At 41.6% G+C, this 8,364-nt stretch overlaps 1 long non-coding RNA gene across 3 annotated transcripts in view; it reads right to left on the bottom strand.

Moving 5' to 3' along the window:
• Positions 1 to 455: 455 nt before the first annotated feature.
• LOC144240126 (uncharacterized) overlaps positions 456 to 8,364 on the bottom strand; it is an 8,865-nt gene continuing 956 nt past the window's right edge. Inside the window, exons 2-4 of one of the 3 annotated variants that reach the window (XR_013337603.1) lie at positions 5,491 to 5,916; positions 3,421 to 3,561; positions 456 to 650 (exon numbers count right to left, since the gene is read on the bottom strand). This is a non-coding gene — a long non-coding RNA (uncharacterized LOC144240126). Of the gene's footprint in view, positions 651 to 1,040; positions 1,176 to 1,889; positions 2,851 to 3,420; positions 3,562 to 5,490; positions 5,917 to 8,364 lie in introns of those variants that run through there. The other 2 variants (XR_013337605.1, XR_013337604.1) reach the window with 2 other exon arrangements.

Consider the following 8,364-nt stretch of genomic DNA (forward strand, 5'->3'; position numbering starts at 1 on the left):
AGAGTGCCTCCCAGAGTTGTTCATCTGAACCATGGGACCCTGGGGCATCTATCTTGGCTCCTGTCCCCGTTGGTGGAGGGTTAACTCTCCTTACTTCAGGTTGTGCCTGTGGGGCTGCCCAGAAGGTTCCTGTGACAGAGAAGGTCCGGAAGCAGAAACTGGAGAAGCCCAGGGCCTAATGCTTGCATCAGGAATCATGAGTATTGGGAGCTCTCATGAAACTAGCTGCCGCGTATTTGCCTAAAACCTGAGGTGGGCCAAGGGGAAGAACACAGGGTGCTGAGAGCCTCTGCGTAGAGGGGCAAAGTCATATTAGTGTATTCACACTCTAGAACAATCTACAGTGGCCGCAATATAAACTCGGCTACGTGTAGCATGCCCAAGGTAAATCCTAACAATGTAACTCGGAAAGTAAAAAAGAAGTCCCAGGATATCTGTAGGAAACAATACTCTTTAATAAAGAAACCAGTGAGGGGCACCCGGGTGGCTCAGTCGATTGAGCGTCAGTCTTCGGCTCAGGTCAGGATCTCATGGTTTGTGGGTTCAAGGACTGCAGTGGGCTCTGTGCTGACAGCTCAGAGCCTGAGCCTGCTTTGGATTCTCCATCTCCCTTGCTTTCTGCCCCTTCCTTGATCACGCTCTGTCTCTCACTCAAAATAAATAAACATTTTTAAAAATTAAAAAAAAGAAAGTGACTAAAATACATGTTTTGAGAATATGTATGCAGGATCACATACACAAATATATACTTAAGTGTTTATGTAAATTCATAGACATATATTAATTTCTAGAAACTAAACTTTTTCTGTGTACTTGAATTCTAAGGGGGAAAAAGTGCAAAGGATTATTAAAAGAACACATAAAGAAATCCTGAAAGTTAATAAGAAAAGGATAAAACAACCCATAGAAAATGGGCAAAAAAGTATGAACAGATATTTCACAAGAGGAAATATTTATAGCTGATAAATATACATAAACACATTCAATCTCAACTTTTTAAAAAACATTTTTAATGTTTATTTATTTTTGAAAGGGGGGAGGGGCAGAGAGAGAGGGACAGAGGATCCAAAGCTGGCTCTGTGTTGACAACAAGGAGCCTGAGGCGGGGCTGAGGCCATGAGATCGTGACCCGAGCTGAAGTCAGATGCTTAACTGATTGAGTCACCCAGGCGCTCCTCAACATTAAAAAAAAAGCAAGACTTTTCAACTTTAAATTTTTATAAAGCTGGGGTAATTTCTTAAATTGAAGTACAGCTGACACACAATGTTCAATTAGTTGCAGGTGTACAACATAGTGATTCAACAACCCTATACTATGCTACACTCACGAGTGTAGCTACCATCTGTCACCACACAAGGCTGTTACAATACCATCGACTATGTTCCTTATGCTGTACCTTTCATCCCCCGTGACTTATTCATCCCATAACTGAAAACCTGGACCCCCCTCTCCCCTTCTCCTCCTTTGCCCATCCCCTCCCCTCTCCCTGCTAACAACCACCAGTTCGTCCTCTGTATTTATAGATGTTTCTGCTTTTTGTTTGCTCATATACATTTTTAGATTCCACGTATACATGATATCAAAGCCAGGGAAATTTTTTAAAATAAATTTTAGGGGAGCCTGGGTGGCTCAGTCGGTTAGGCATCCGATTTCGGCTCAGGTCATGATCTCACGGTTCATGGGTTCGAGCCCCGCGTCGGCCTCTACGCTGACAGCTCAGAGCCTGGAGCCTCCTACAGATTCTGTGTCTCCCTCTCTCTCTGACCGACCCTCCCCTGCTCACACTGTCTCTCTCTGACTCTCAAAAATAAATAAAAAACATTAAAAATTTTAAATTAATTTTTAATGACATTTATTTTCTAGATAAAAATATATTTAGGAGCAAGAAAATAATAAACACAAGATTATGCACTGGGTTTGGGAGGGGATACGTGTAAAGTGGTCAATTCTAATTTTTAGAGTGGATGATTAGTAACAAAAGAGGGTCACGCATAAACCAATGAATGGGTTCTGACCCATGGATTATATTAGGCCAACTCTGTACATCTTGAAGTCTAAGAAATAAGGTTATATGGTATAAAAAGTATATTCTTAGGTACACATAAGATACACTGATAACATGAAGGAGGGAGCTGGGAGATACGCCCTCACACCTGGGAAGGTCAGGGAAGTTTGACCAAAGACGTGACAGTGAATGGGTTTAATAGAATCAGGACAGTGTTGCCAAATCTGGGAGAAGGTGGAGGGTATGGCAGTGTGTTTTAAGTGGAAAGAGCAGCATGCACTAAGATAGGGGAATGAGAGACAGTTTGGTGTGGCCAGCAAACTACAGATGATTAGTGTGGGTATAAAAGGAGAGAGGGAGAGATAGAGGCATGGGATGGACCAAGAAGATTCAAAAAGGTCCATCGTGAGGAGGTTAGACAGTATCCCAGGGGCGTCTGGGTGGCTCAGTCGGTTAAGCATCCGACTTCGGCTCAGGTCATGATCTCACGGTTTGTGGGTTCGAGCCCCGCGTCGGGCTCTGTGCCAACAGCTAGCTCAGAGCCTGGAGCCTGTTTCAGATTTTGTGTCTCCCTCTCTCTCTGACCCTCCCCTGCTCATGCTCTCTCTCTCTCTCAGAAATAAATTAAAAAAAAAAACATTAAAAAAAAGACAGTATTCCACATAGTAAGCCATCGGTAGCTTTGGAAGGTTTTAAGCAGGATAAGGATGTGATTCATTTCAGGAAGATTCTCACCGCAGTGGAGAACTGGTTGGAAGGTGCTGGGGCAGGAAGGTATCATGATCTTTGTCCAGGTGACAGATGGACACGGCTTAATAAACCCAAGAGCTCTGGTGTGTGTGGTCTAAACCAAGAGGTTTTTAAGATATGGAACAGGCAGAATTTTATTTCCCTGCTCTCCCATGTTTTTCTTTATAACACTTATCACCCTTGACATATTTACTTATCTATGGTCTGTCTCCCCCCACCAGGATGTAAACTGCAGAGAGCAGGGATGTTAATTTTGTTCCCTCCTCAATCCCCAGGGCCTAACGGTTCCTGGCACGTGATAGGTTCTAAACAATTATTTGTTGAAGCCATGCAGTTTGGCTAGGAAGGAGAAATATAGGGTAATAGCCAATATGGCAAGAATTTCCAGCGCTCTAGTCTAATTTAGCTCCTGTCTCTCCTATTAATCTCTTCCAGAGCTCAGTCTCCAGCAAAGTATTTGGCAAATAAAATAAAATAAAATGTGCCTGCTGCTACCTCTCATTCTTGTCTCAATCTGAGTTAACAATCTTTCCTCTTCCCTCCATCTACCCTTCCCGCTCTCCAGCTACCTCTACTTTTTATCTCTGGAAACCCTGGTTTTCCGGGTTCCCTTAAGATCCTTGGCCATATGCTTAGACAGTTACGTTATTATATGATCACATACCTGCTAGATATTCTGCCTTCGTCCTTCCAGATCTACCCTTCATCATTTTTCAGAGGCTGGCCTTGAAGAACAATGTCATCTGGGCTCGCTTGCCCTTAGGCTTCCTCTTGGGTTCAGCCAGTGGGAAGTAGCACAGGAGATCTGAGGGCAAGAGAGAGACAGGGGCAGGGCTGTGTTCCTGTAAGTTCCTATTGGCTTTCCCTTTTCATCAGCTATTGTTCTCACTTAGCACTGGGGTCCATCTCTTTTGCTAGTCCTGGGGTACTTCATTATCCCTCGCTGGCTTCCCTCAACCCCGCCCCCATCTTTGCACACTGTCCCTTCATTAACTCTCTTCAGTTACACACTTTTGAGCAGGCCATCTGTTTCCTGCTGATCTTGGCTGATACAAAGGCAAAAAATACAGAATTGTATCTTTTTTTTAAAAAAGTTGAGATATGATTCACAAAATTCACCCAGTTAAAGTACACAATTCAGTTTCAGGTTCTTAGTATAGTAGAACAAATTGTATCTTTTCCCAAATAATATGTAATTAAATGTTTTCCAAGTTATCCCTTTCTGTTTACTTAGTGGTAAGTTATACAATGTTACACACTGTAAGTTTCTCCAACTTTCAGTATCACAAAAAGACAGTAGCCCATATTGTGAGCGTGGACCGTCTCTTTGGGGATTACCTCCCAAGGAAAAGTTTCTAGGAGTGGTATCGATGAATCAAAAGGGAACCATGTCTCTTTTAAAGCTCTTCAGGAGTAATGTCAATTGCTTCTTGAAAGGATTATACCAACTCACATTGCCACAGCCTTTTCTGAATACCAACTGCATCATCTTATTAGCACTGGAAAGTGTTTAAGATACATATATTTTGCTAATGCAGTATGTGATGTTACCATTTGAATTTCTTTGATAGCCATCCCAACCCTAAACCATTTACAACTATGTTTAGGCAAATGGGAATGGAGGGACAGTGATTTTGAGGGGATTATAAAGTGGATAAATGACGGAAGGAGAATGTTAAGATATATGCATGTAGAGTCGGTCACACTAGTCTATGAGCATTAATGGCTCTTAATGGACTCTCTGGAATCAACACTTTCCATTCCCTCCAATTAAACATATTGACTACTACCTATGACCTGCTGAATGCTTTGGACTAAGGAGTTCATCTCTGGAATTCTGACACACTTCTTCCTATTAGTTGAGTTAGATGCCTAACAGGCGTCTGTTGTGTTTGGTGCCAAACCTGCTTATGCCAGAGTGTAATTAATTTAAGTTACACAAACTGATGAAACACAAGTGTGAAAAGAAAGAGTTGTTTCTATGAAATGTCAGTTGAATGTTTTAGCTGAAGACCAGTTGAAAACTGTCAAACCAGCTGTGGGTGAGACAATTACAAAGGATTTTTTTTTTTTAGATGAAGAAGCCTCCACTTACATTGCTTTTCAAGATGTTTTAAGTCTTTAGTCAATCTTAACTTTTTTTCATATTTATTTATTTTTGAGGGAGAGAGAGAGAGAGAGAGTGGTGGGGAGGGGCAGAGAGAGAGAGAGAGAGAGACACTGAATCTGAAGCAGATTCCAGGGTCTGAGTTGTCAGCACAGAGCCCAATGTGGGGTTTGAACCCACAAACTGCCAGATCATGACCTGAGCGGAAGTCAGATGCTTAATAGATCCGAGTCACCCAGGCATCCCAAGTCCTTAATCAACTTTGAAGAAACAATTTGGAAAGCAGAGGAAATATATCATGGATCGGTTTTATGTAAGATAGGGCGCAAGAAAACTCTAATCAGCACTCTTTCTCAAAGAAAAGGTTTGGCTCACATCAAAAGATTGGCAAATGGGAGTTCCTTTTGGTTTTAAGTGAAAAGGAAATGTTAAGGCATGTATTTGCCATTTTTAAAATAATTATCTGTGTTAATATACTTTTCCATTCAACTGCCAAACTAATGAGTCACATCCAATTTGTTTGGGCGGGGATAAATCCTTAGTCCCCAGCTTTGTTTGTTTGCTTGTTTTCATAGGAGGTCAGGTAGGAGAGAATTTATCCTGGGTCTTTCAGAAGGAGCGACTTACCTAGTTGGTGAATTTGGATCCGTCTGCCCTCAGAGAGTGCTATCTTCTCTAATCAGACACAGTTAAAGTGGCTAGGCCCCCTCGAGGTGAAGGTTGGACTTTTGGAGGAGATAATTTTAATTCAGGGAATATTAAAGAGCCTATAGGTCATCAGGAAAGCCACATTCTTCAGTTCAGCTCCATTGGTGATGGAGTTATTTTCATCTTCTCACTGGTTCTGGATGTAGAAGAAAGGGGTGGTACTTATTGTCTCTATCATAATCCGACAGTGGTGGGTAAGACGGCTTCTATGTACTTTCACAATCAAGACACATTTTTTTTTCCCTCCGTTCATTGTAGTCTGTGATTCTGTTCATTCAAATGAAAAGTTGTCTCTGGTTAACAGGATAGTCTGGCCTTGTCTGAACTTCAATCTGTTATCTCAGGCTAGACAAAGAAGAACACATTTATGGCTCCTGAGAAATGTTGATATCAGGAAATATTTACTAAGAAGGGAAGAGGAATCCAAACATGGCTTGCGCCAATCTTTCTATCCCCACCCCCACCACATCCTGAGAGTCTTGCCTGTCCTGTTGACTTCTGGGACATGTAAACATGGCAAACTTAAGGTTACAGTCTGTATGGCTATTTAAATGAGAACTGCAAACATAGCAGGGAATAGTCTAGCCTTTTTAAAAATTTTTTTTAATATTTATTTTTGAGAGAGTGAGAGAGCGAGCGAGCATGAACGGGGGAGGGGCAGAGAGAGAGAGAGGGCGACACAGAATCTGAAGCAGACTCCAGGCTTTGTGCTGGAGCTCGAACTCACAACCCATGAGATCATGACCTGAGCTGAAGTCGGATGCCACCCAGGTGCCCCAGTCTAGCCTCTTTTCAATGTCCTATGAAGCATTTTGTAACCCTATAGTGGGTTATAAAATCAATGAAGTAGTTCTGAGTGGTATTTCAAAAGAAATAAAAACAATCAAATTCAAAGTGCCAGCAGTGCATAAAATAATGCTTCATGAAACTTCTGTCTCAGAGGTGTGTGAATTTGTCTACACGTGTGTGTATATTCTGGGTTGAGATGTGCCATATATTTCGTATAGAGGGTCACAGTCACAAAAGTTGGCAAAGACTATTATTCAGCAATATAAACAGTAAATCCTGCCATTTGTGACAACATGGATGGACCTTGAGGACATTATGCTAAGTGAAATAAACCAGAGAAAAAGATAAATACTATATGATCTCCCTTATCTGTGGGACTCATAGAAAGTTGTAAAAAACTTTTTTTTTTTTTTTTTTAAAGCTCTGGTTTAAGTATCACATTTCTTCCTTTCAAGTTTGCTCTTTGCTAATCTGTTCTCTCTGAAACTCTGGCACCTTGTGAATAAAAATTGTAGTAATTAACAGGCAGAGGAGCGAGGGCCAATTCTCACTTTGTAAGCAGCTGGAATGCAAAAACTGTTGCCTTTGCCTCACTGCTCTGAGTCAATCACATGCCCAAATATCATTACGATGGAAGGGCTGAGATCCAGAACCTCATTAAGAGGTTACAGGAAAATTTACTTTGAAATTTATTACCTGCATAGCTCAGGCTCCTGTGGTTCTTCCCAGCCACAAACTACAAAGGGTCCAGCTTGGCATTCAGGACTCCGGTCCCATCTCATTTTTCCAGACTGGGTCTCCCACTTTTCTCCCCCCTTGAGTCCTATGCTTCAACCAAACTGACCTGCTGGTGTCCTCTGACCATTTCATCCATTTCTCATTTTGTGTCCCTCCTGCCTAAGGCAGCCTCCCCAACTAGCCCTTCTCTGCTGACCTAAGTCCCTTCCATCCTTCAGAGATCCATTTCCAATTTCCTTTCTTGATTCCTTTTATTTATTTATTTTTTAAAAAGTAGGCTCCATGCCCAAGGTGGGGCTTGAACTCATGACCCTGAGACTGATAGTCACATGCTCTACTGATTGAGCCACCCAGGCACCCCTCCTTCCTTGATTCCTAATATCTCTTTTCAACTCCGCAAAGATCTTTAAAAATATATATACCTTTCTTAAAAATACTTTAAAATATCATTTTTTCTGATCTAAAGAGGAATATTAATGTACTGTAAAAATAAGAAAATGAAGATGTCACAGAAGAAAATAAAAATACCATTTTTTTCCTAGGCATGATATCTATATGTGATATGCATAATATGTGTATATATTACAAGCTAGTATTATTTTATGATGTGCTTTTCAATTTTAGATATTTCCCGTGTCATTAAGCTTTTTCTTCAACATGATTTTTAATGGCTACAAATAAACCTCACTTTATTTAACAGTCACCTAACACTGGGTACTTTGTTTTCACATATGGTGCTATATTTGGGGGGAATATAGATGGGGTGGCATCCAGGCCATCGTGACAGAGTTCTTAAAAGAGCACGATAGAGTACTGGGAATAGAAAATTGGGGCCCATAGGATAATTATGAGAAATGTAAATTAAGAGAAGTAATTGGAGCACATAGGATAATTAGGAGAATTGAAAATGTTGGCAGGTATGCCGGGTTTCCCACTTTGAGAGGAATGAGGGCTTGAGCCAATTGCACGTAAGTTTGAAAGGGCGGTGACCTCAGGAGGCCTGTGGATGGCTTTAGGGTCATCTAGGCGGCTGATGCGCAGAATCACGTAGGGCTCAACAGGTCTCCTCCCCTGGATGCATATTTCTCATTATGCATCCTTTAAATCTTGCAGGGTGAGGTGTGTCTCTTCTCTGATTTCTTCCTCCCCTCCACCGCCCCTTCCTCAATTTCCTTTTCTGAGATCTTGCACCGTTAATAAGATCCCGGCTCTTATTTTCTCCGCTCAGCTCTTTTATTTGAGAGCTCCATCTCCCTGAAGGGGGGG

This window comes from Crocuta crocuta, unplaced genomic scaffold, assembly GCF_008692635.1.
Source record: "Crocuta crocuta isolate KB4526 unplaced genomic scaffold, BGI_CrCroc_1.0 scaffold7, whole genome shotgun sequence".
Taxonomy (NCBI): domain Eukaryota; kingdom Metazoa; phylum Chordata; class Mammalia; order Carnivora; family Hyaenidae; genus Crocuta; species Crocuta crocuta.